We start from the raw sequence: 27,567 nt of genomic DNA on the forward strand, positions 1-27,567 counted from the left end.
AACCAGTTCGTGTTGCCAGCATTTTGATTAAAGCCACAGCCAAAGCATATGTGTGTACGTGTGTGTGTGTGTGTGCGTGTGTGTGTGGCAGCATTATCCTTGCTGTGGATCTGTGTGCATTTCGTACATAGCCGAACTGAAGTGCTGCCATTCGCTTGGCTCAAGTATTGACATTGCCAATGTTGCCCCAGGCAAAAGGGGAGGTAGGGAGGGGTGCGGGTTGCGGGGAGGGGTGTCGCCTGGCGGTGCCATTGGGGAGCTCTTCTCAGCCGAACAAGCTCGTTGCAAGCGGCAAGCAAATGCGCCTGCGCTAATTTTTGGGTTTTACTTGATTTTTATTTCGCAGCGCTTTATGCCCCTTTTTTTTCGAGTGTATTTGTACATAAGGAATAACAGTATATAGTATATATATTGGGGCGTAAATAAAATTTGGGGAATATGCTGTAAAATGGAGCTAAACGAGTTTATATTTTAATTACACGCAACATTTTAGAGAGATTTTTATATAAAGTCAACTAATCCAGCATAAAATTCGAATAATACCAAATATTGGGTCTAAATGTTCATAATTTAAATTAATCCCAGTTAAAGGGAAAATAATATTAGTTATATTTGCTTGGAATTCCAGAGATAATACTAATATCCGAAAAAATATTCAAAATTATAAGGATTATATTAAAATAAGCATAATTTAAAACTCGATAAAAAATTTAAATTATTTATAATTAATTAAAGTATGAGTTATATTTGCTGCCTGGAAAATTGGAATTCCAATATAATAATTTTTTTTTTTTTAATTTAAGAATAGTTTTAGATTGTTGATCAAAATTTGAATTTAGTTTCAATCTAGTTATATTTGATAGCTCGGGAACTGGAATTCCAGAGTTAATACTAATATCCGAAGAATATGCAAAGTTCTAAAGATATAAATTTTTTACATATTTTAGAATATTTTAAAATTTATTTATAATTTATGATGACCATAGTAGAACATTAAAGGAAATTCGATGCATAAAACAGGCAGAAGAAAGCATATCTGATCCCATATTTATACATACTTGATCAGTATGTGGATATGCCCGTTTCTCAATCTGTCTCTATGTGAGAGTACATATAAAAAAGTACTCAGTTTTACAGCTTAAGGCTTGTCCTTTTGGTATTTACACACATTGGGCCATATATGTGGCCTGAAAGTTTCATAAAGATCGGACTATAAAGGCCGAAGCTATGCAAGTAGCTTGGCGATGGGTGCAGGGTATCTCACAGTCTGTTATTTTAAAATTCTCGTATTTTTTGTCGTATTTTACAATAATACAGTAAGTAAGCTAGTGCAGACAGACAGACAGAATTATACTAGTATAAGAAGAATGCCCTGAAAATTTCATAAAGATCGGACTATGAAGTCCGAAGCTTTTCACGTAGCTTGCCGTTGAGTGCAGGGTATCTCACAGTCACTTATTTTAAATACTCTCTTATTTCTTGTCGCCTTTTTATAAAGATACAGTTAGTTAGCTTGGGGCGCAACCTTGAGGCGGCAAAAAGCGCACTTCAATTAGTATTGGGGGGAAAAAAAAAGAAAGAAAAGGTGACACATTAGCCGACAATGTTTGGTTGGCTGTGAGGCTGATGTCGCATGCCCCACACCCCATGATTAAATGGAATAACCACATTTACCACTTGAGGTAATTGAAAGCGACTAGAGAACAAGGCGCAAGTACATCCAATAGGGGCGATACCAACGATACCCGATACCGATAGCTATGCCCATAACATTGGTAAAGCATGTCGCACGGCAAGGCAAGGTACGGTACGGCACGGTACGGCGATCGGCAAAAGTTCCACTTGAAAGCCTTAATTGATTTAACTGATACTGATGCCAACACAAAGCAAAAGAAACACTCAACAAATCAATAGATAAATTCCATGCTCGGCTGTGTTAATATCGCGTCCGTATCTGCATCGGATGTGGCACTGATTGTGCCGCACACCACCCACCGTTAACCGCTAGACATCCTCCCCCTACCCCTACCCCAAACCCAATGCCGAGCCGCAGTTCGCCAGTTTTCCGCCCATCCCACGCTTCGTTTACGGCATCTTCAAACGCTCTGCGAGTGCCGTGAAAAACACGCCATCCAACAAGATACGACGAGTATCGATTTGTAAATTTCTCATTGATAAGAGATAAAAAGATGACGAAGAAGAAGAAGAAGCGCTTGACTTTCAGCTTGTGAGCTCGCGTTTTGACAATGAAAATAACCAAGTACAGTGCTCGCTCGCTAATTGTGACCATGCACGAGAGGTGCTAGGTCCTTGAGAAGAAATTGCATTACTCTACTTGCGATATATCAAAAATTTATAAATTCAAGGAACAATATTTATAAAATTTTTAGATAGAGCCAAATCATTTGAATTTGAAAACAATGGGACGAAAATGTAGTCACCAATTTTCCACTGAATGTCGTGGATTTCTTTAAGGTGGAAACAAATTTCATGCAGAGCTATGAAATTAAATTCCTTATATTCGATGGAACAAAACTTTAAGTTTTGCTCTTTATACTTTAATCCACCCTTTTTCCACTGAATGTCGTGGATTTATTTAATGGAAATATATAATTTGTATATATATATTAAGGAGGAAACATATTTAATGTAGAGCTATAAAATTAAATTTGAAGTCGACGGGACGAAAATTATTACTTCTACTCTTGGTACTTTTTTCCACGCTTTTTTCCCACTGAATTTCGTGGATTTCTTAAATGAGAATAACTAATATTTATATTTATAAATCAGGCAAGTAGCCTTAAAGCTTTATAATTAAAAGTTCTTGTAAGTAAACGAATTTGAAGCGTTGACAATGTGAACTGCATTTTTAGTTTTTTCCACCCGTTTTCCCACTAATTGTCGTGGATTTCTTTAATGAAACTATATAATTGGTCTATAAATAAAAAGTGCAATTAATTAAAAAGCTTTATAATGAAAAGTTTTTGTAAGAATCGAATTTGAAGCATTGAAAATGTCAACTAAATTTTTTTTTAACAAGTGCCCATTGTGAAAATCGCTCACTATCGAGTGAGCACTGTACTGGAATTGATGCCGCTGCTGATGTCTGAGGTGAGCCAAGTTGGACTAAAAATATCTGCCACACGCTCTCTCTATCTCTCGCTCTCTCTCTCTCACTGTTCCTCTTGTGAGTAATAGCCGCAATTGAATCGTAGCTATAGCCGTAACTGGGCTCTTTGGTGTTGCCGTCAAACAATGTTGACAGGCGTGTTGATCGCTTATCGCGATCAGAGCAGAGACTACAATTGGCCATCGTTGGGGTTGGGGTTGGGGATGCGACATTGAGGTTGTCCGGAGTTTGTTGTCGTTCTGTTTGACAAATCCCTAATTAAAAAGATAGCGGCTATCTATCCACATATCTCCATATTTGCTTGGACTTGGTCAAAAATAAAGAATAAGAGGAATCTAAGTTATATATCCAATCAGTAAACTGTGTGGGCTGATCCTTTGGTTGACTCCACGGCAACATCTGGCAACGCCGTCAACGGCAAACAACACGCGTCGCACTCTGGCAGCACTTGACTCTGTTTGCTCTACCATCGAGGTCTCGGTCTCGGTCTGGGTATCTGTCTGTCTGTCTGTCTGTCTGTCCCTTTGAGAGTCCGGTCCCACGGGGAATGTGAGCGGCGTTTGTTGCTCTTTTGAAATCTATTTACTTATTTCAATAATGCTTGACTTTGATTTTAAATCGCAGCGCAAAATTGTAATCAATTAAAGCAGCACATTTTGCAGCTTGTCAAATCGAATCAAGCTAAATCTGGAAAATATTTTTCTTGATTTTTTTTAAGGACATTTCTTGACTGGGATTCGATCTGAAACCTTTTAGTTGGGTCTTGTCTAGGAAAATACTCCCTAAATTACTTCTGAGCCGACTTCACTATCTTTATGCATTTCTCCTTTCGCTGTTGCACTTTAAAATACGCTTTAATCACATTTTTATAGGTTACCTTAACAAGCGAGAGTAACTTTTTCTATATATATATATTATAATTAATTTGCCTCCACGCGAAGGCAAAGTCACGTCATGTTAACCTACATATATAGATAAGTTTATATATATATATATGTATTTATATAACATATAAAACTTCTCGTGGCTGGACAACTCAATTTGCACATTTTCATTAACGGCTAAAAGCATCTCATTTAGAGCGCACTACAAAAGCTGCAACAAGTTTGTAGTCCCAGGCAAAAACAACTAATGAGGAGAGAGCGAGAGGGGGGGAGAGAGGGGTAGGGGAGAGAGAGGGGGAGACTCAACACAGTTGAGCACATAATTAAATTAATTGCATGAAAAGCGGAAACAGGTGAAATGTGCCCGGATATGGTCAACCGGAGGCCGCAGTGACAATTTTTTAGGAACAGCCGCAGAATATGCAAATATTGGTCAGCCGTGTGGTCAAAATCAAAACGGGATGAAAACCAACGCCGGGATGAAACCCACCCCTGAAAAGCAGGACTCGAACTCTCAACCGGACTCGAACTAAAAATAAACAGTGAAAAAAACGTCGTTTTCAAAATCAAAACAAATTGCGCTTAAAATGCGAACAAACACAATTTTCATTTTGAGCTTTCTCTATCTCTATCTCCAGTTATCAAATATTATCTGTATCTCAGCTAAATTGCGACCTCAAGTGCCGTGGCAAAGGGGGGTAGGCAATTGCATTAGGGGTATCGCGGCAACTTAAGGCGCTGCTGATTTGATTAATATTGACTTGGGCTGCGATTCTATTTGCTCAGCTATTGTGTTCAGCTGTTTTTGATTAATTTGAGGCGATAAAGCTTAATTGGATTTCACTTAGATAATGGCAAACTCACGGCTAGATTCAAGTGTCTCACTCAATGCGACACCTTTGTCTCTAGCTCCAAATCGCAGCTAATCAATAAAGGTAAACAAAAGCTAAATACACAAAAATATATTGACACACTAATCAAGTAGCTAAAAAAAAAACACACAAATGCAACCAGTTGCACTTCTGCGACTTAAACTTATCTGTTAAGAGCTATATTCTGGAATAGTCGAGTGGGATATTGCCCAAGCAGAAAATATATATATGCATCATCGGACAAAGCAATCAGATTGTGTCTTATTTGCAGCTAATTTTGATAGTGGAGAAAAAAGTGTTCTTAAGTAATAATTAACAAGTAAGAGGTTCTAGTCGGAAGCTCCCGACTAGGGGATACCCTGAAACCTCTTCTTCCAACAGGCGATAGGTATAAAATGAAAGATACTTGATATATATCTATACTATTCTAGAAGCTACATGTCAAGTTTGGCGACTCTAGCTCATATTATTTGCCGAAATTGCTCAAAAAACAGGATTTCGATATCGATTTTTATCGATTACTTGGAAACGGTGCAAGTCATCGAATATCGGAAAGAAACTCGATCTGTGCGGGCACTAGGAGGACCTACAGCTAAAATTTCAAGTCTGTAGCTCTTATAGGTTATGAGATCCTTGCGTTCATACAAACGGACAGACGGACGGAGGGACAGACAGACAGACGGACAGACGGACAGACAGACGGATATGGCTAGACCGACTCGGCTGCTGATGCTGATCAAGAATATATATACTTTATGGGGTCGGAGATGCTTCCTTCTGCCTGTTACATACATTTGCACAAGCACATTATACCCTTTTTACACATTTTCAATGGGTTCAGGGTATAGAAATAATCTTAATTTACTTTATTATTTAAGAAAATTCAATAAATATGAAAAAGGAATGAAAGAAGTTATTGATAAAGTAAAGAAATGTATACTAGATATGTATATAGAGTGTTAAGTAGATAGGAAAAAGAGATAGTGACCACCCTTTGGGGGAAATTTTACTGCCTGTCCGACCAGTTAAGCCCCTACACATAGCTGGGAATATTCAGTGAGTTCCCGAAGGTATCCTGAAAGCAACGATTTAATTTGGGGGAAGAGAAAGTTTCGTGGAGAAAACGTGATAAAAACTATTGTCGTTTAAAAATAATGATAATATTAAAAATAATAATGCTAATAATAATAATAAAAAATAATGATAATATTAATAATAATAATGCTAATAATAATAATAATAATTATAATAGTAATACTAATGATAATATTAAGAAAACGTGATAAAAACTAATGTAATTTTAAAAATAATGATAATATTAATAATAATAATGCTAATAATAATAATAATAATTATAATGGTAATACTAATGATAATATTAAGAAAACGTGATAAAAACTAATGTAATTTTCAAAATAATGATAATATTAATAATAATAATGCTAATAATAATAATAAAAAATAATGATAATATTAATAATAATAATGCTAATAATAATAATAATTATAATAGTAATACTAATGATAATATTAAGAAAACGTGATCAAAACTAATGTAATTTTAAAACTAATGATAATATTAATAATAATAATGCTAATAATTATAATATTAATAATAATAATGCTAATAATTATAATAGTAATACTAATGATAATATTAAGAAAACGTGATCAAAAATAATGATAATATTAATAATAATAATGCTAATAATAATACTAATAATTATAATAGTAATACTAATGATAATAATAATAATCTAATATGTTAAGGGGCGATAATTCTTGATCATTTTAGACGAAACTGAGAATTGAGGAAGCCCTAACAGAAGACGAAGAAGAATCTATATTGCCAACAATCTTTTTTTTTTTTTTAAATATATATTTTGCTTATTAAGAAATCCAATAATCAACTTATGTAGGAAGACAACACCTAATCTAACATTCCTATAAACTAAGCGGCACTTCGCACTAAATGCTCACAAATCCGCCCGTATCAGGATACGTTCAGCAGAAGCAACATAAACTGTTCCACACACACGGAATCTCAAGTCTCTTGCTTCATCTAAGATGTCCATTTAAGTGAAATAAATGTGTACTTATGCTTCGCCGACTGGAATACCGACGACTACTTATGCTCATATTTGTAGTGCGAATATCTGGGGTAGGAATGGGGAGGCATGGGTTCGGGTATGGGGACGCACTCAATCCTCCTAAAAGGCAATAAAGTTTATCATGCAATTAAGAACGAATTACGCTGCTAATAGAATAATTAATGCAATTTCCCACAACATTAGGCAGAGCAGAGCAGAGCTGCGCCACAGGCGCTGAGTGCGAAATCAAGATGTGAACCGAGCGTTGCGACTCGGACTCGATAGATGGGCTTGGAGTTGGAGTTGGGGTTGGGTTGGGGTTGGGGTTGGGTTTTGGTTGACAACTCAACTGTCTTCGAGCGGGCCAAACCCCAATAATAAGCCATGCCAAATGGGTTTATGTGTGCGGGCTGGTTACGACTATGCCTCGCTCTCGCTCTCTCTCTCTCCCTCTCTCTCTCTTTCTCTCTGTGTGTGTCCTTGCCACTGAATCCTTGCCAGCCTTGCCTTGCCTTGCCTTGCCGTGGCAGCCTGCCTGCTATTGCTATTTTTATTTCTGCATCAAACCGCAAACATCGCGTCGGTCTCTCCAGCTCCAGCTCGAGCTCGAGCTGGGCGTCTGCCTTCAGCCAGCTCCCCCTCCCGCTCCCCCTTCCGCTCCTGGTCCTGGCAAAGTGTTTGTGGCTGTGCCGCACTAATGAAAATGTCAAGCAAATTCCTGCTTTCGGACGGAAACTGCTGCTGCGATATCGACTTAACTATCTCTCTCCCCTCCCTCTCCTTCTCTCTCGCTCTCGGCTGCCTTTTAAGTGCCACAGAGCTGAAATGCATTTTGTGCCGGCTTCAACTTAGTTTCCGTTTCATGTCGACGGCTCACACTTTGGGCTCGGTGCCCCCCGCACCTCCCTCCCCTCACCTGCTAGCTATATGCTGGGCTATATATGGCGCTGCATACGTTACGTATACGCAGCGTTTGCTGCAATTATTTAGCTGCTAATTTAGTTTTTCTTTACCTTGCTATGTTTTTTCATCTATTTATGCCCTAAAAACAAAATTGAAGGGTAAAAAAGGGTTTCCTTTTTTAGTGCAAATGTATATAACAGCCAGGAAGAAAGTAACTCTCTTAAAATATATTCCTATAATAAAATCTGGAGACTACGATGTGACCAAATGTGATTTGATAAAAATAACTCGAGAATTATGGAAGCTAGCTAAACAAACTTAGAATGTAGGCTCTCGCATAGTACACATAGATGTTAAAGATTTCACTCCTCAGATATCTATTCCCGATTCCTGCCTTAAATTGGACAAAATTATTAAGATAGAACCTTGATATTTGGCATACGCTTTTGTATACCATATAAAAATTCTGCAAATTTCTTAAAGATCGGACTGAAAGCTCCGATTTTAAAGACGAACCCACTTCCCATATTCAAATGCTGCAAATTCCCTAAAGATCGGACTGTAAGCTCCGATTTTAAAGACAAACAAACTTTCCATATTCAAATTCTGCAAATTCCCTAAAGATCGGACTTAAAGCACCGATTTTAAAGATGAAATTCTGCACATTTCTTATCGATCGGACTGTAAGCTCCGATTTTAAAGCCGAAACCACTTCCCATATTAAAATGCTGCAAATTCCCTAAAGATCGGACTGTAAGCTCCGATTTTAAAGACAAACAAACTTCCCATATTCAAATTCTGCAAATTCCCTAAAGATCGGACTGTAAGCTCCGACGATCCCATTTCCCATGCGTGTCCTCTGGCTTGGAGGGTATCTCCTAGTCGTTCACTCCGCCTTAGACCATGCTTACTGGTTTTTAAATATTTTTGCCAGTTTTTTTCGACGTTTGCTGCTTCAATTTATCTATGTGGAAATTGCTTGTCAAGCGGAAAGTAGTTGTCAAGATAGTTAAGTCCTTATTTCTTTCTGCTCCTGCGGCTGCCAGCTAATAGCTTCTGCTTTATATACGTATCTATATGTTTATATATACGTTTATTTCCTGTGTACCTTAAGCGTCGACTATGGCCAAAACCCAAAAACTGTTTCCGTTGCCTGCTGCTCGCATTTACCATTTACCTTTTTCACGTTTTTGGTGGGGTTTCGAGTTGTTCTCGTTGCTTTTCCTGTTATTGTTGTTGTTGTTGTTCTGGAAATCGTGGTGATGGCACATGTTCTCCGGGTAATGTGCAAATTTAGTTTTACATTTTATATTTGTTTGCCAAAATCTTCATTTCTTTGCCACAGTGGTAACGCAAAAGTTCTTGGAAACAACTATTTAAACCAAACTAGTTCCGAAAGAAGGCTCAACTGTGCATAAATGAACTAACTAGCTGTGATGCAGTGTTGTAAAACTGTTGAAATAATTTTGATTGGAACTAAAAAATATATATTAAATATATGTACAAATCTATGTTAAGCTCACAGTTTAGTAATTTACAAATTTATCAATTGTGAGAGGGTTTCCAACTTTCAATCAAATAACTTCTTAAACCAAACTAGTTCCGAAAGAAGGCTCAACTGTGAATAAATGAACTAACTATGATGCAGTGTTGTAAAACTATACAAATTAATCAATTGTGAGAGGGTTTCCTACTTTCAAGAAAATATCAAATAAATATTTTTCTTAGGGTAAAAATAATTAAAAAATTTTTTTTTTTATAAAAAAAAGTAGTTTAAGGCTCTTATATAAATAAATTCGTACTGAGCTCAAAGAAGGTCAAATGGGAATACCTCTACTTAAATATAATAAAACTCCAACTATGAATAAATGAACTAGCTTTAAAACAGTGTTGTAAAACTGTTGAAATAATTTCGGTTAAAGCTGCAAAATATATATTAAATATATGTAAAAATCTAATTTACAAATTTATCAATCATGAAAGAACTTCCTACTTTCAATAAAAGGCCAAACAATATGTTGTTTCTTTGGGTAAAAATAGTTGAACAATGGTTTTTTTATAAAAAATAAAATAAATAGTTTAAAGCTCTTATATAAATAGATTTCAAATGGAAATACCTCTACCTTACTATAATAAAACCTCACTCAGCTGAATATGCTGAAGAGTTTATTTCTCAAATGAAATAAATGGAATGTTTGTTAGTCCCAGGACCTGTTCGCACCCCTTCGACAATCGATCAATGTTTTTTTGGGATGCCAATTTTCAAAGCAATTGGGTACCACTGTAAGCGGCTTTTCGGCGTCTCTCTCATTTTTAATGCAAATACTCAATGACTGGCACTTTGCAGAGAAAACTACAACTGCGACTACAACTTAGAAGTACACCAAGACTTTGCCTCAAGACTTATTTTGTGGTTTTAATTTGTGTGCTTGTGCCTGTGCACACATCTACAGGGATATATAGAGCTCCATATATGCGACAACCCGGCCAATTCGGGCGCTTCTTCTTCATTCCGAGCGCAGCTAATTAAGAGCGCTGCCAAAAAGTATGCAAAACAAAAGAAAGGTGAAACTAAAAGCCGCCCTTTCGCAAGTGAACCCCGCCCGCCTACGCCTCCAACTCCGAATGGGACTTCTTAGCGCTGTCAACGTCAAGCTTTTGATTTGCGACTTATATTTGCATCAAGAACTTTGGAGGGTTGGGGGGGGGGGGGGGGGGGTCGCTTTCCTTTACGCTTTTCCTATATAATTACGCATAAATCCTTTTTACACGCCAAGCATATTTTCTGCTACTTTGTGCGAGCACAAAGCGAGAGCATTCCATGAAAATTTGATTAATCTTATCAAGATAGCTGGCGCTTCCATCATACGCACCCAAACACATAGCCATAACCGTCTACCCCGCCCCCGCCCCCGCCCCCTTTCCCGCTAACACCAGAGACCACCCAGAAAGGGTTGCGAGTAGAACATCATCAACAAGAAGAACAACAACAACAACATCATCATCAGCTCAGCGTCGACGTCTTGTCAGCAAACGTCGACGCGTCGACGTCAAAGTTATTCTAAACAATAAAAAAAATTTTACATGCTCCACAACGAAGCTTTAAATACTCTATGTTACTAAAGGATATAGATAGATTACTGAAATATATTGCTTCTGATATAAATAAAGGTTGATAAACTTAGATATATATATGATATACATATATAATGTATGTAATGTATGTAATGTATGTAATGTATGTAATGTATGTAATGTATGTAATGTATGTAATGTATGTAATGTAATGTAATGTAATGTATGTAATGTATGTAATGTATGTAATGTATGTAATGTAATGTAATGTAATGTATGTAATGTATGTAATGTATGTAATGTATGTAATGTATGTAATGTAATGTAATGTAATGTATGTAATGTATGTAATGTATGTAATGTATGCAATGTATGTAATGTATGTAATGTATGTAATGTATGTAATGTATGTAATGTAATGTAATGTAATGTAATGTAATGTAATGTAATGTAATGTAATGTAATGTAATGTAATGTAATGTAATGTAATGTAATGTAATGTAATGTAATGTAATGTAATGTAATGTAATGTAATGTAATGTAATGTAATGTAATGTAATGTAATGTAATGTAATGTAATGTAATGTAATGTAATGTAATGTAATGTAATGTAATGTAATGTAATGTAATGTAATGTAATGTAATGTAATGTAATGTGATGTAATGTAATGTAATGTAATGTAATGTAATGTAATGTAATGTAATGTAATGGAATGTAATGGAATGTAATGTAATGTAATGTAATGTAATGTAATGTAATGTAATGTAATGTAATATATGTAATGTAATGTAATGCCAGTGTTTAGTTTCAAGCAAAGTTCATATGCCCTCGGTTAGTGTATTCAAAATGAATTATCAACAATTTTTGCCTTTCTTTATGGGTTGTGCTTGGTCTCGGCTCGGGCGCTTTCTTGCTTCTAAGCAGAGGCAACAGCAGCTCCAGGAAGAGCTGCTCCAGCTCCAGCTTCAGCTGGAGCGCATCGTTGCCTTTGTTCTAATTGAGTTACAAACAGTTTGAAGTGCTCGCTGCCAACGTGGACTTTTATTAAAAGCCAAATGTCTTGAGTCCAGCCCGACTTGAGTTCGCAAAAAAAGTCAGCTATTGTATGTAGATATATGCATATAAGCTGTGGCAATTACCAGCCAATTGATTCCGGGCCATAAACTAATGCTAACATATTCATAGCGTACTTTTAGGAAACCCGCTCGCATGAATGGTCCAGCATTAAAGCTTGATAAGGAAATGAACGTAGCAAAGGTCTGAGTCCACGCCCCCCGCCCTTCTCTGCTTGACCAATTGATAAAAATGCGTATTAGTGTATATTTTTTATTCCTTCCAACTTTGTCTACCCTTCGTCCTGCCAGTAAGCGGCATCCTTTCAACGTAAGCTGCTTGTATCAATAAAAATTCGATTATATATACACATGCTGCTGCTGGGCGCTGCCCTAACAAGTTGGCTTTTTTTCTAGACTCTTTATGCCCTTGCTGAGGGTGTTCTCAATTTGACGTGAGGTGTGTAACACGTGGCAAGAGACGATGTACATATATTCTTATTAAATATATTTCTGATCTATATAAAGTGTCGATAGTCATGAAACTTTGGTTTGGTTCGCCCTTCTATTGCAGCCCTCAAGTTTGTTGTAATAAACCGGATCGGGTCACTTCCATGGCAAGGATTAGTCCAAGATTAAATTAAGTTAAGTAAAGTTCAGATATCTTAACCAAACTCGGCTTATACGAGCCATACGATGCTCCACACTTTTAAGCCAAATCTTGTCAACATTCACCTTCCCATTTCAGCATGAATATATATTCTTATAGGATATATATTTGTGATCATTATCAAGAGTCGATAGTTGGCCCATGGGAACGATTAGTCCAAGATTAAGTCCAAGATATCTTAACCAAACTTGGCTGATACGAGCTATACCCTGCTTTAGACATTTGAGCTCAAGTCTGATTAACATTAAAAGAATCTTTCTCTTACTTTTTCCACCCTTCAAGATAGCTTCGCCAAACTAGTGTATTAAATATTCGGTCTGCTGCAACTAACCGCTTATACTTGTTGTTTTTTTTTTATAAATATTATAGCGATGATTTATCATGCTGCTGACTTTATCTTCTCTCACACACACACACACACACATGCTTGTGTATGTTGCTGCTAGTTTATATTACGCATACGCCTAGTTAAGCCTGCTGCCTTTTGACAATATCAGCTTATGCCTGTGTGTGTGTGTGTGAGGCGGCTTTTTATGGCAGCTTTTCATATTTTCATAAATATTTTAAGCATGTCCGGTCAAAAAAAAAAAAAACAAGGATAGAAGAAGAACTGCGCTGAAGTAGCTTATCAAACGGACTTTGGCCCAGGTCCGGCCATTGACAACTATTGCAACAGTTTTCCGAAAGGACTTTTGCGCCCCTTATCCTGCTAAGCATATCAAGTATCAACTGCCAAACAAGCCAGCAAATTGGCAACCTTTTGTTGACCAGCTTAGTGTGCGGCGTTTTGTCCAACAGAGCACAGAGAACAACCAACAAGCAAATACATTCATTTATATATTCCATAAACGTAATCGACTTGATATGTTCCCCCTCCTCCCCTCCCCCCTCTTATACATCATTGCATTGTTGAAAGTTTTCTGCTGTTTGGTTTTTATGGGGCACAATGCCAACGAGTTCGTCTTGGCGCTGACGTTGACCAAAAATTAAGCGCCTTCTCCTTGGCTGACTGTCGCATCTCGCCTAAAGCCAAAAGTCCTAATTGGTTATGTAATTGTTGGCATTAAGTGATTTCTTGTTTATTTCACGGCCGACTGCAGTCCAATTGAAATTTTGTTTAGAGTTAAGTTCCCAGCAAGTTTTTGCCAGCTGGCAGACTTATTGAACTTAAAGTTAATTTTCTTGAAGATAAATGATTGACAAAGTTTAATCGAGACGTTTTATTATTATTATTATTATTATTAAGTAAATTTTGCGAAACCCACAAAAAAAGAAAATAAATTAAATGGGCTTTTACAATAGTTTTTAAAATATAAACTTTGTTTTTATGGTTTTTATAGGGTATAATGTATTTGTGCAAATGTATGTAACAGGCAGAAGGAAGCATCTCCGACCCCATAGAGTATATATATTCTTGATCAGCATCAACAGCCGAGTCGATCTAGCCATGTCCGTCTGTCTGTCCCTCCGTCCGTCTGTCCGTCCGTCCGTCTGTCCGTCCGTCTGTCCGTTTGTATGAACGCAAGGATTTCAGAATCTATTGAAATTTTAGTTGTAGGTCCACCTAGTCCCCGCGCAGATCGAATTTGTTTCCGATGTTCGATAACTTGCCCCGTTTCCAAGTAATTGATAAAAAGCGATATCGAAATCCTGTTTTTTGAGCAATTTCGGCAAATAATATGAGCTAGAGTCACCAAACTTGTAGCTTCTAGAATAGTAAATATATATCAACTATCTTTCATTTTATACTTATTGCCTATTGGAAGACGAGGGTTCAGAGTATCCCCTAGTCGGGAGCTCCCTCTTACTTGTTCTTAACTATTTCTCTGCGTCAACGAAGTTTGGGGATCGAATGCCCGTAAGAATAAAATTTGCCAGCTTTCAGCATCTACCGAAAGTTGGCACAATTTACACAAACAATTTACAACTTTAATATTATTAAATAAACAATTTATATACTCGAGGTAAATTTGAAGGCTGCGACTATCAGAAATTAATATAAATCCGATTCTGTGGAGTTGAGGAGATAGCCTGACAATTAATTATTAATTATTTTATATTTTATTTATTTATTTATTCTTGATGAAAGCGCCAAAACTTGTAAGAACGATTTATTTTTACATTTTCCCCATAAATACAGGTTTTTTTTTCTATTTTTAAGCCCAGTCGTATTTGGTGCGTATTTGTCGAACATTAATAGAAAAGTTTGAAGAGCAAATGATAGGCTAATTAAAAAAAAAAAAACATAAGCTTCTCATTTATTTTTTTTTTTGTGATTTTTGCCGTGCAAATTGGTAAACAGCGTGAAAATGAAACGAGAAAAAAGTTGAGACATCAAAGAAAACTTACAGGAAATTAAAAGGCAGATTAAAAAGCGTAAACACAGAAAAAAAATTGTATTTATAAGAAAAACTCAATGCATTTGTCAAAGAAAAAGTTCATAATTAAGCGCGCACACAAAACGGAATATTCAATAACTGTCCACGTGATTTTCCCCGCCCCCCTAAAAGAAAATGAGATGGAAAACTGAGCTGGAGAGCTTTATAAATGTGAAGCAGAACAACGATAATCGCGTCTTTTATACTTTTACATTTTTTTTTTTTATATTGTGAGGAATTATACAAGACGCCAGGCAAAGTATTTTTAAGAACACCCCAGCCGGATATAAAAAATAGGAATAATGCGAAGGAAGCCAAAGTTTGGAGGCGCATTAAGAGTACGAATTAATAGACAGCGACGCATTCTAATCCAATAAGCCCGCCTGGGAGCGTTTGGGCAGGGCTCGAGACCAGTCAAATTTTCTAATATTTCTACCCCTTTATGCAGGCCGCGCACCCTTAAAGAACAACAACAAGCTGGAGTGCTCGACTAGCAAATACCCTCAGCTCAGCGACGAGCTACCCTTAGTTTCAATAAGTCCAAAGTAGCACAACGATTCGCAACTAATTGGAATGATATTCTGGGATAGATTCGATCGGACTCCATCTTTGCCCGTCACAAACCTTCTCAGCTAAACAATATACCCCTTTTTCTGTTGAGTATATAAAAACGAACTGAAATCGAAAATGAAACGCATCGCTGGACGTGGACATCGACGGCGCGCATAAAATCTTAAGGAAAAACAACAATAATTATCCTTGTTGACTCGCAGCGTATAAAAATAATAAAATGCCCCACCCCCCACCCTCTCCCCCTGCCGCTCCTGCGCCAATAAGGACAATGCGCCGTGGCGCACTTAATTAGAAAACGTTTAATGCCAAGCTACGCGCAATGTCCCTCAACCGGAAGGACAACGACGACTGAAGCCCTTCGAATTCCCTTTTGTCCTTGTCTAACAATTCGCTCTGAAATTTATATGCTTTTGAAAACTTTTGCATTTTCTCAGGCGCCGGCTCAGGTTTTTTGGGGCTACCCCTTCCCCACCCTCTCTCCCTCCCTCCCTCCCCTCCTGGCTTTTGCTGCCTCGTCTCGCTGTTACGAGCTTGCAATTGTTTCAGTTTTTCCAGAGTCCAACGTCTAAGTACATGTAATTTTCCAAATAATTTAGTTTGTGCAGTCAATAGTTGGACTTATGTTAGGCCACAATCATAATTTATTTCGAAGCTAAATTAATTTTATAGGAAAGCTCGAAGTTAGCTTGACATTATACAATTGGCAGTAAATTCTATAGAGAGAACTAAACAACTGGGAGAACTTAATAGATAAAGTAAAGTGTCTGAAGTTATATATAATATTGCCATATATATATTGTCTTGATATATCTAAGAGTTCAAGTAAGCTGAGAACTGGGATTCCCAGAGTACAATTCGATTTTATGATATCTTAGTCAAGCGGTTAAGGTTTCGAATCCCAAAGAAGAAACTAGATTTTAAGATATCTGAGCGAGCAGTCCATACTATAAATCTATTAATTGGACGGTTTCTTATTCCAATATGGTAGTAGGAAAATGATACCCTCAAATATTCCATATAGACATAGGTCGAAATTTCCCACCCCCATAACTCGGTCAAAACTCAACCGATTTCCATAAGGTTTGGCTCTTTCTTCATGGTTTGGTCTCTTTATCAATTCGGCATTTAAATCTAGGAACACAATTTTTAACCATAATTCATGTGAAAATGGTTCCCTCAAATATTCCATATAGACATAGGTCGAAATTTCCCACCCCCATAACTCGGTCAAAACTCAACCGATTTCCATAAGGTTTGGCTCTTTCTTCATGGTTTAGCCTCTATATCAATTCGGCATCTAAATCTGGGAACACAATTTTTAGTCAAAATTCATGTGTACATGGTACCCTTAAATATCCTGTATAGGCATAGGTCGAAATTCCCCACCCCCATAACTCGGTCAAAACTGAACCGATTTCCATAAGGTTTGGCTCTTTCTTCATGGTTTGGCCTCTATATCAATTCTGCATCTAAATCTGGGAACACAATTTTTAGTCAAAATTCATGTGTACATGGTACCCTTAAATATCCTATATACACATAGGTCGAAATTCCCTACCCTTATTACTCGGTCAAAACTCAACCGATTTCCATAAGGTTTGGCTCTTTCTTTATGGGTTAGCCTCTAAAACAATTCGGCATCTAAATCTGGGAACACAATTTTTAGTCAAAATTCATGTGTACATGGTACCCTTAAATATCCTGTATAGGCATAGGTCGAAATTCCCCACCCCCATAACTCGGTCAAAACTCAACCGATTTCCATAAGGTTTGGCTCTTTCTTCATGGTTTGGCCTCTATATCAATTCTGCATCTAAATCTGGGAACACAATTTTTAGTCAAAATTCATGTGTACATGGTACCCTTAAATATCCTATATACACATAGGTCGAAATTCCCTACCCTTATTACTCGGTCAAAACTCAACCGATTTCCATAAGGTTTGGCTCTTTCTTTATGGGTTAGCCTCTAAAACAATTCGGCATCTAAATCTGGGAACACAATTTTTAGTCAAAATTCATGTGTACATGGTACCCTTAAATATCCTGTATAGGCATAGGTCGAAATTCCCCACCCCCATAACTCGGTCAAAACTCAACCGATTTCCATAAGGTTTGGCTCTTTCTTCATGGTTTGGCCTCTATATCAATTCGGCATCTAAATCTGGAAGCACAATTTTTAGTCAAAATTCATGTGTACATGGTACCCTTAAATATCCTATATACACATAGGTCGAAATTCCCTACCCTTATTACTCGGTCAAAACTCAACCGATTTCCATAAGGTTTGGCTCTTTCTTTATGGGTTAGCCTCTAAAACAATTCGGCATCTAAATCTGGGAACACAATTTTTAGTCAAAATTCATGTGTACATGGTACCCTTAAATATCCTGTATAGGCATAGGTCGAAATTCCCCACCCCCATAACTCGGTCAAAACTGAACCGATTTCCATAAGGTTTGGCTCTTTCTTCATGGTTTGGCCTCTATATCAATTCGGCATCTAAATCTGGGTACACAATTTTTAGTCAAAATTCATGTGTACATGGTACCCTTAAATATCCTGTATAGGCATAGGTCGAAATTCCCCACCCCCATAACTCGGTCAAAACTCAACCGATTTCCATAAGGTTTGGCTCTTTCTTCATGGTTTGGCCTCTAGATCAATTCGGCATTTAAATCTGGGAACACAATTTTTAGTCAAAATTCATGTGTACATGGTACCCTTAAATATCCTGTATAGGCATAGGTCGAAATTTCCCACCCCCATAACTCGGTCAAAACTCAACCGATTTCAATAAGGTTCTGACCTTTCTTCATGGTTTGGCCTATAGATCAATTCGGCATCTAAATCTGGGAACACAATTTTTAGTCAAAATTCATGTGTACATGGTACCCTCAAATGCTCCATATAGACATAGGTCGAAATTTCCCACCCCCATAACTCGGTCAAAACTGAACCGATTTCCATAAGGTTTGGCTCTTTCTTCATGGTTTGGCCTCTAGATCAATTCGGCATCTAAATCTGGAAGCACAATTTTTAGTCAAAATTCATGTGAAAATGGTACCCTCAAATGCTCCATATAGACATAGGTCGAAATTTCCCACCCCCATAACTCGGTCAAAACTCAACCGATTTCCATAAGGTTTGTATCTTTCTTCATGGTTTGGCCTCTATATCAATCCGGCATCTAAATCTGGAAGCACAATTTTTAGTCAAAATTCATGTGAAAATGGTACCCTCAAATGCTCCATATAGACATAGGTCGAAATTTCCCACCCCCATAACTCGGTCAAAACTCAACCGATTTCCATAAGGTTTGGGTCTTTCTTCATGGTTTGGCCTCTATATCAATTCGGCATCTAAATCTGGGAGCACAATTTTTAGTCAAAATTCATGTAAACATGGTACCCTTAAATATCCTATATAGACATAGGTCGAAATTCCCCACCCCCATAACTCGGTCAAAACTCAACCGATTTTCATAAGGTTTGGCTCTTTCTTCATGGTTTGGCCTCTATATCAATTCGGCATCTAAATCTGGCAACATTAATTTTAATTAAAATTCATTTAAATATTCTATATAGAGATAGGTCAAATTTCCCACCCCTATAACTAGTTAACTATAAATTAGAACATGTTTAGTTGAGTTGTTTTATATTTACAAATATTCTATTGAGCCAACATTTTCCCTCCTCTTAAATCTTGCTCTTCATATGAGCTGCTCAAGGATCCAATTAGCACAAAAAATCGATGCATAAATTTGCACTTACAAGTTAATTCCCAGAAGTAAATGCAATTAAAATGTTGATGCTACGCTTGCAGCAGCAATACATAAATATGATGCATAGCATATCCTTGAGATGTTTTGCCCCCCAGCCCCAATTCGAATAATGCCCAATGACAGTCGCCCAGATGATATCGGGAATCACGACAGAACAAGCGTGTCAAACCGCAACAAAATACGCGTCGCATGAATATATTAAATTAGAAAGCAGAAAAAAAAAATGAAGAGAAATGACGGAAATATCACAATCCCAAAATGGGTGGGATATGGGTTTTGTTAAGAGGCAACAATGCGACGAAGCGTAAGAAAAATTAAAAGGGTCACTTTACAGGGACTTAAATGCTTTTTAAACAGCATAAAACACAACAGAGCCACAACAACAACAGCAACAACAACAACGAAATGAGATGAAAAGTAAGGAAAATAAATTCATATTTGAGACCATTTCGTTCGCTGGGTAAGTGGTTGAATGAGGGAAGGGAGCGAAGGGGCGGGTGGGGGTTGGGCAACGGCTGCTACAATGTTTGTTCATGATAAAATAAGAAAAAAAAGCTTACCGATACGCCCTCTCTTTGGGTTCCTGGTACTCTGGTGCCAACTGGTTTGTCCTGGACAGCAGCAGCAGCAGCAGTCGCTGTTTACAAACATAATCGCTGAAAAATTAAGTTTTTGAAATTGCTTTTTAAATTAGCTGCTTATGCAGATATGAAATATGGCCAGAGACCTAGCTCATAACTCAAAAGTGTCCATGAATATACAGAATTTCTTAATTTAAATATTCATCTCTATAATATTCGAAGAATAAGAGTCAATCGTAACTATAGTGAAATTTAAGTTATGTATGCCTCGAAACTATGAGAATCTAGTAGAAGGGCGAATGGATTTTTAAGACATAAGAGTCAAAAGTGCCAATGAATATACAGAATTTCTTAATTTAAATATTTATCTATATAATAAGTCTACAAACTATTTGACAAATAAGAGTCAATCATAACTAGCGTGAAATTTAAATTATGTATGCCTCGAAACTATGAGAATCTAGTAGAAGGGCGAATGCATTTTGAAGACATAAGAGTCGAGATAGTATCTAAAGAAAAGGATTCCGTTCTTGGTGCAAACGTCAACTTTATAAATAATAATAGGCAAACTACAGTAAATTTAAATAATGTATGCCTTGAGAACATGAGAATCTAGTAGAAGGGCGAATGAATTTTAAAGACATACGCGTCAAGCAAAGTATCTAACGAAAAGAGATTCCGTTCTTGGTGCAATATGTCAGCTTTATAAATAACATGAAACAATTTACTCTAAATTTAAATGCCCTGAGTCTATGAGAATCTCGTAGAAGGGCGAATAAATTTTAAAGACATACGAGTCAAGCAAAGTATCTAAAGAAAGGAGATTCCGTTGTTCGTGCAATATGTCAACTTTAACAAACAGGAAGCTAAGAAAACACTTTTTGCCAATTGGTTCTTGATTTAATGAAAATCGCATAGAAAGGCCATGCTGCATGCCAACAGTTAATGTCCGATAAGCGCTCGCTCGATCTTCCAATATAGAAAGATTTCTCAGAAAAGTTAAATTACAATAAAAAACAAATCAAAACGTGATTTCCACGGGTTGGGAGAAGGTCAACCCTGTGCTAGATTAAGCTGCGAGCTTAGAATGCTTAAGTGGGCATGGACAAGGATACTTACAATGAATACAATGCCAAACAATCGGCAGCAGAAAAAAAAAACGACTAAGCCCTATCCCAAGTTAAGAAAAGGAAAAGGACGATACCGAAATGTAATGGAGAAACGTAAAGCGGGCGTGGTTCATGCTCTATGACGACGGCCAGAGCCGGGCCCGAGCACGTCTCTAATTGAGCAAATGCGACTGCTGTCGAGGATGCGCGTAAAAAGTAAGAATTAAAATCGAAAGAATGGTTAAAAAAAACCAACAAACAAACGAACAGTGGAAATAAAATACCACCACAATGGACAAAGGACTCGAGCAGCGGTTTGTTTGCCGCTCCTAAGCTTATTTTTTCCGAGCGGCTTTCGGCAAGTGCCGCCCGCCATAAGAAGCGTAAAAATTTGGGGGGAAAAGAATCAAAAATAAAATGCAAAGGAATTAAAAATGGACGACGACGACGCTGACGACGACGCGGCGCGTTGGCTAAACAAAACAAATGGAAAGCCAGCGACCCGCAGCGGCCACATTACAATTGCCAATGCCTCGGCTTAATCCTTTCAACTTTCGTCCTGCAGCTCATTATGCCAGTTTTAATGGCCCAAATCCGAACCCCGGCGCTATTGTGTGTAAAAACTACGCTGCTTTTTTGATTAATTATGTGCCGAATATGAAGGGTCCTCAAGAGTGCGCCGACAGTGCTGCCAATTTAGCTTGTTTCAACTCAAATTTGACAGTCTTACGGCTAAAAAGAAAGCATAGAATGCAATCTAGCTTCTTTTTACACATTTTCTTAAATTTAAGTAATATCTGGCACTTTTTAAATGTCTTTTCTAAAGTACAAACTCAAGGAAATCAAATTTAGCTGTTTTTACACACACTACACATTGTTCTATCGCTTCTCAACACTGCTCCGCTTGCGGTCCCTGCTCGGGCGCTCTCGCTTTGCTTTGGTTCGGATGATAATTCGAACGAGCTTCTTTTTCCTCATTAATTTTTTAATTTAAACAAAATCAGGCAACTTTTCATAGCTTTTTTAAGTATTAACTCAAGGAAATCAAATTTAGCTGCTTTTACCCACACTACACATTGTTATTTCGCTTCTCAACACTGCTCCGCTAGCGGTCCCTCTTCGGGCACTCTCGCTTTGCTTTGGTTCGGATGATAATTCGGACTAGCTTCTTTTTCCTCATTTATTTGTTTAATTTTAACAAAATCAGGCACATTTTAAATGGTTTTTCCAAAGTATAAACTGAAGGAAATCAAATTTAGCTGTTTTTACCCACACTACACATTTTTATTTCGCTTCTCAACACTGCTCCGCTAGCGGTCCCTGCTCGGGCGCTCTCGCTTTGCTTTGGTTCGGGTGATAATTCGGACTAGCTTCTTTTTCCTCATTTATTTGTTTAATTTTAACAAAATCAGGCACATTTTAAATGGTTTTTCCAAAGTATAAACTGAAGGAAATCAAATTTAGCTGTTTTTACCCACACTACACATTGTTATTTCGCTTCTCAACACTGCTCCGCTAGCGGTCCCTGCTCGGGCGCTCACAAAGTGTAATCGCTGCATTGTCTATTTTGACATTTTGCTCTCGCTTTGCTTTGGTTTGGGTGATTAGGTCGGACGCACCTTGTCTGACCCCGCACACCGCACCCCACTTGATGCTAAATTTATCAAATGCGTAATGAGCGCACGTGAGTTGCATGCCACAGAGGCCAAGAGTTCAGGGTTGGGTCAGCTGTGTGGGGTGGAGTGGGAGTGAGAGTGGAGCCATAAGCTTATGCATTGCTGGCTTTTTTTTCTCACTGTTTCACACTGGAGTTGCCGACGGCTCGACTGTTAATTACAACTTAAATTGACAGCAAAATTGGCCAGCTAAATTGTGGGTTTTCCATGCGGTCGGCATATTAAGCGCAGCAGCTGTAGCCAAGCAAATGAAGACTTAAGACCTACTTAAGGCAAAGGCAGCCAAGCAAAATGCCGAAAAGTAAAAGCTGCGTAAAAAATAAAACACAAAATTAGCCGGAGGCAACATTTAACCCTAATTTGACACACACAGGAAGTCACAAATAAATACATATATGGTTATCAGGGGTTAAAAAAATAAAAGAGGCGAAAAAAAATAGACAAAGCGTATGCTAAATGCCATTATATCAATAAACGCAGGGTGTCAAACGGGTTGACGGCGGAAACGGAAATCACAACAAAGTGCTGACATGTGCCGCGGTTGGCAGGCGTTCACACACGCACACACACACTCACACTCATGTGTGTGTGTGTTGTGGGTGTCAAGTTCCTTTTCACGCGCAAATTGAGTGCTTAAGCGGTTTAGTTGGCACGTCGGCAAGGGGTTAAGGGCCGGAAACTGAGGCGTTCGTAAGCCGTAAGCATTCGTCTTGGAATTACACTTGAGAGAGCAGGCCGCACACACACACACACACACACACGCACACGCACAGCCAATTTTCCGGCTGAGCCACGCCCCACGCATTTGCTGCTTTAAAATTCATGGGCCTGATTTGCAAAATATTATTTATTGTCAACGCTTGCAGTTTGTTATCCTGGCCCCTGCCAGGACATTCATGTGTGTGGCAGCGATAAGGCCAACCCCCCGCCCCCTTTTCCGTGGAAAATGCCATTTGCATACGCTTTTCCTTTTGGCAAACGAAAGGAAATAAAAATCGCAAGTATTTGGCAGCGGGTCGCGTGCCGGCAGCATAATTTGCAGACCGCCTTTATTTTGCGGCATACTTACAGGCGCCGCACACAAAAGTGCCACAACAAGCACACACGCACACACACACACACGCACTGGAGATAAAGATGCCGTCTCCAATAGCAGCAGCCGCTGCCCTCATTTGTTGTTATTTATGCTGAGCCTGGCATTGAGACAGCCTCGGCCACATTTCCTCTGCATGCTGCAATTACAGGGTGTGCGTGTGTGTGTGTGTGTGTGTTGTGTGTGCGGTACACAGCTGCGGCAAGCATGTCCTTGTCCCTTTGGCAAGCGAAAATACACGCAGAGCAACATCTCATAATAATAAACATGCTGGGCGCAAGCTTTTTTTATTGCCGTTGAATTGATACAAGAAATTATGTTTTTGATTTTTATTGCGCTGCCAAACATATGATGTTCGCGCACACACACTTACACACTCACACACACACATGCACACACACGCACAGTCTTGGCCAATTATGGAGTCGCTTTTGCATGCGGCGGGATTATTTGTAAGCGCTTCCATTTGCCTGCTTATTGCCTCGATTTCAGCTGGTTTTTGAGCAACTCCAAATTCAAATTTAATAACCCTCCCCTCGCCGCAGTAAAAACCACATATGTGGCTTGTGGCTTCATGATTATACAAAGGCAGCTCTGGATACTAAACTTGTAAGCCCCGTAACACATAAATAAGGGGCATAGGGTTGCCAAACATTTCAATTTATTTCATTAACCCCTAATTGGCAAGCACATTTAGCTATTAGAGGGTATCTAATAGTCGCATCCCATACCTAATCTCTTAAATCATACTTGAGGCATAGTTTAGCTTTTAAGAGAGCATTGTAGATCTCTCCATAACCCTTATTACATTGTAAAAAACTATTAGAGGGTATTTTACAGTCGTATATCCTCTACTTTTGTATGCCACTCGGCTTCCCAGCCCATTTAAGACTCAAAAAAATATTAAATATTAAAGATAAGTTCTTAAAGACCTTTACAGTAATCTAGGGTATCTTACAGTCGTAAATTAATCCTAATTGCATTGTGAAAACAATTCTAAGGTATTTTACAGTCGTACACTTTTTACTTTTTACAGTTCATTTAAGACTAAGAAAAACATTGGAAATATTAAAGCTTAGTTTTTGAAGACCCTTACATAACTTTAGGGTATCTTTGAGTCGTATATAACCCCTAATTGCATTAAAAAAACAATTCTAGGGTATTTTAAAGTCGTATACTTCGTTTTTTTGTATACCAGTGGATTTTCAAAAAGAAAATATATATTAGATAAGATCTGGAAAGCATTTAGAGCTCTCTAGGGTATCTGACAGTCGTATATTTCTGACTAGTCCCGTTTAAATTCAATTTCAAAAGCTGACCAGCTGAGAGAGCGCTAATCGCATATCGTTTACGATCTGTAGCTGGATCTGAGTTTAAGCTATCGAGCATAGGAAAACTTGGTTCGCATCGGATGACACCAGATACCAGGCCAGAGCAGAGATATGGTTTTTGGGGTTGATTCAATCAGACGGCCTGATAACGCCTAACCACAGAGACACAGGCGAAATCAGAGCTGTCAAGGGGGATGGGTCTACTACATAAATACTATAAAACATTACAGTTGAGATACATGGAACGTAACAAGGTTGCACTCAAAATATTGTCAAACAATCTTTCCGTATCGATAAATAATAGGCAACAACTTTGATACACTATTTGCGAATGATATTATTTGAATTTGATTTGTTCTTTGTTCTTTGCAATATCTTGTAAAATACTGAGAACTTGCGCATAAAGTTTCACCTTGATAACCCTGGAAAATGTGTGAATCCATTGAAAATGTGTGCGGAAGGGTATAATGTTTTTGAGCCTGTGTATGTCACAGGCAGAAGAAGGCATCTCCTTACCCATAAAGTATATATATTCTTAGGCAGCTTTAGAGGCTATAGAAGATTTGAGCCTAGCTCCGTCTTTTGCCCGCTCAGATCAAGTTTTTTTCTTTAAGTCCTCGATAACTTTCCACGATTACAGGAAATCGATCAAAATCGATAACGAAATATTGTTATTAAAGTAAATTTCAGAGCTTATAAGACCTGGAGACATCAAATTTGTTTTAGAGACTGGCATAGAATACAAGGATCCAGGATATTTCCCCTTTTGGATACCTTCCGTTTTAAATAGAAACAGATGCGACTGCTTGAAAGGACAACTCGGCGTTAGATACAGGGTATCTCCTAGTCGGGCATTGCCAACTTAAGCACACCTACTTGTTTATTATACTTTTGAATTTGTCTGATCCAAGTGCAAGCAACGCCAGGCAAATCTAATAAAGAATTTTGCTCTGGGATGGCACATGCACACACTGAAATCTTGGCTTGGAATTGATGTCAGTGACACAGTCACACACACACACACACACACACACACACACACACACACACGCACACACTGAGGCGGAGATCAACGCTGAATTGGAATTAGCTTTGAAGTCTCGACTCGGCTTCCATTCCCAGCGAGGCGAGGCGAGGCTTTCATCGACTCATCTTAGAGCAACGTTCCACGGTTCTACACAGATATTATAAACGCAGCGCTTAGCTTAGTTTAGTACGGCTACGGTTACGGTTACGATATCGTCGTGTCTCGCGACGAACTAAGATATAGATTTAAGTCTCTGATTTTGTCTTGTTTTTTTTTTCTTACTGGATATTCCAAAGAAGTGAAATGCCTAAATGATTGAATAATTGGGGTATATAGACATATCCAGTAAATATTTGGCTGACTAAAAGTTTGCCTAATAAGTGTTAATGCCCAAATCTAAAAGCTTAATTAACTAACGCCTAACGACTATCTATACATATATATATATGTATTTATTTATATAGTACATGTTATGATTCAAGCACAACATAATCAAGATAAAGTTCAAGTGATAAGCAGCGCATAAATTTAAATATGCTAAGTGAATTGTGGCGTTGACAATAAACACAAGCGAACATGCGAGTATGAGTATAAATGAGTACTCGCCTCTACTCGCCCACATACTCAAATATACTCAATTTGACATATGTATATATATATATATGTAGGCACATTTACATGCATTAAATAATAGAACACGTTGAACACAGCTCTTGAAAATCAAAATAATAATAGAAAGAATGGGAATGCGAATTATGGACTGAGAGAGAGATACAAAGAGAGAGAGAGGGGGGGAGAGCGAGAACGCAAGCGTAAGATTACATGCGGCTAAAGAGCTACAAAATAATACTTGATTGAAAAACTTAATGAAAAATATCTAGAAAAAAGTTTTAATAAAGAAAAAATACCTCAGCTAGACTGGAAAATAATTATACACAGGATATCTAAAAAGGCAAAAAAGTATTTTATACCAAAAAAGGGGAATTTGGTGATATGATATTTGATATTTTTTTGATAGCTATAGAGATCTGAACGTATTCGAAATATAGAAAAGACACCTTTATATAGTTTTACCGAGAAACTGTTACTGTTAATATTGAACAAAATTTATGGGATCGGATGTCAGATGTTTTTCTTATAACAGCCTTTGCAGTGGAACATAAATTAAATAAGTTTTACTTTCGATATTTTGACCTATAATATAATCCCAATATAGAATATAGTAGAACTATTTTCATTAGGTTTGGAAAAGATTATTTAATTCGCTTTGATTCTATTTTGTTTAATTGAAGAATTTTCTTTATTTTCAAGAGTTTATTTTAAATGAGATTATGTGCGC

The 27,567-nt window shown here is 37.7% G+C and overlaps 1 protein-coding gene across 1 annotated transcript in view; it reads right to left on the reverse strand.

Moving 5' to 3' along the window:
• Positions 1–20,067, reverse strand: part of dve (SATB1_N and homeodomain domain-containing protein dve) — a 102,123-nt gene extending 82,056 nt beyond the window's left edge. The window contains exon 1 of the mRNA XM_064692225.1: positions 19,972–20,067. The gene's annotated coding sequence lies outside the window, so the exon portion shown is untranslated. The remainder of the gene's footprint in view (positions 1–19,971) is intronic.
• Positions 20,068–27,567: the final 7,500 nt, after the last annotated feature.

The sequence above is a fragment of the Drosophila montana genome, unplaced genomic scaffold (assembly GCF_035044405.1).
Source record: "Drosophila montana isolate Dmon_TW-CO22-7 unplaced genomic scaffold, ASM3504440v1 contig_3529_1, whole genome shotgun sequence".
NCBI classification, from domain to species: Eukaryota; Metazoa; Arthropoda; class Insecta; order Diptera; family Drosophilidae; genus Drosophila; species Drosophila montana.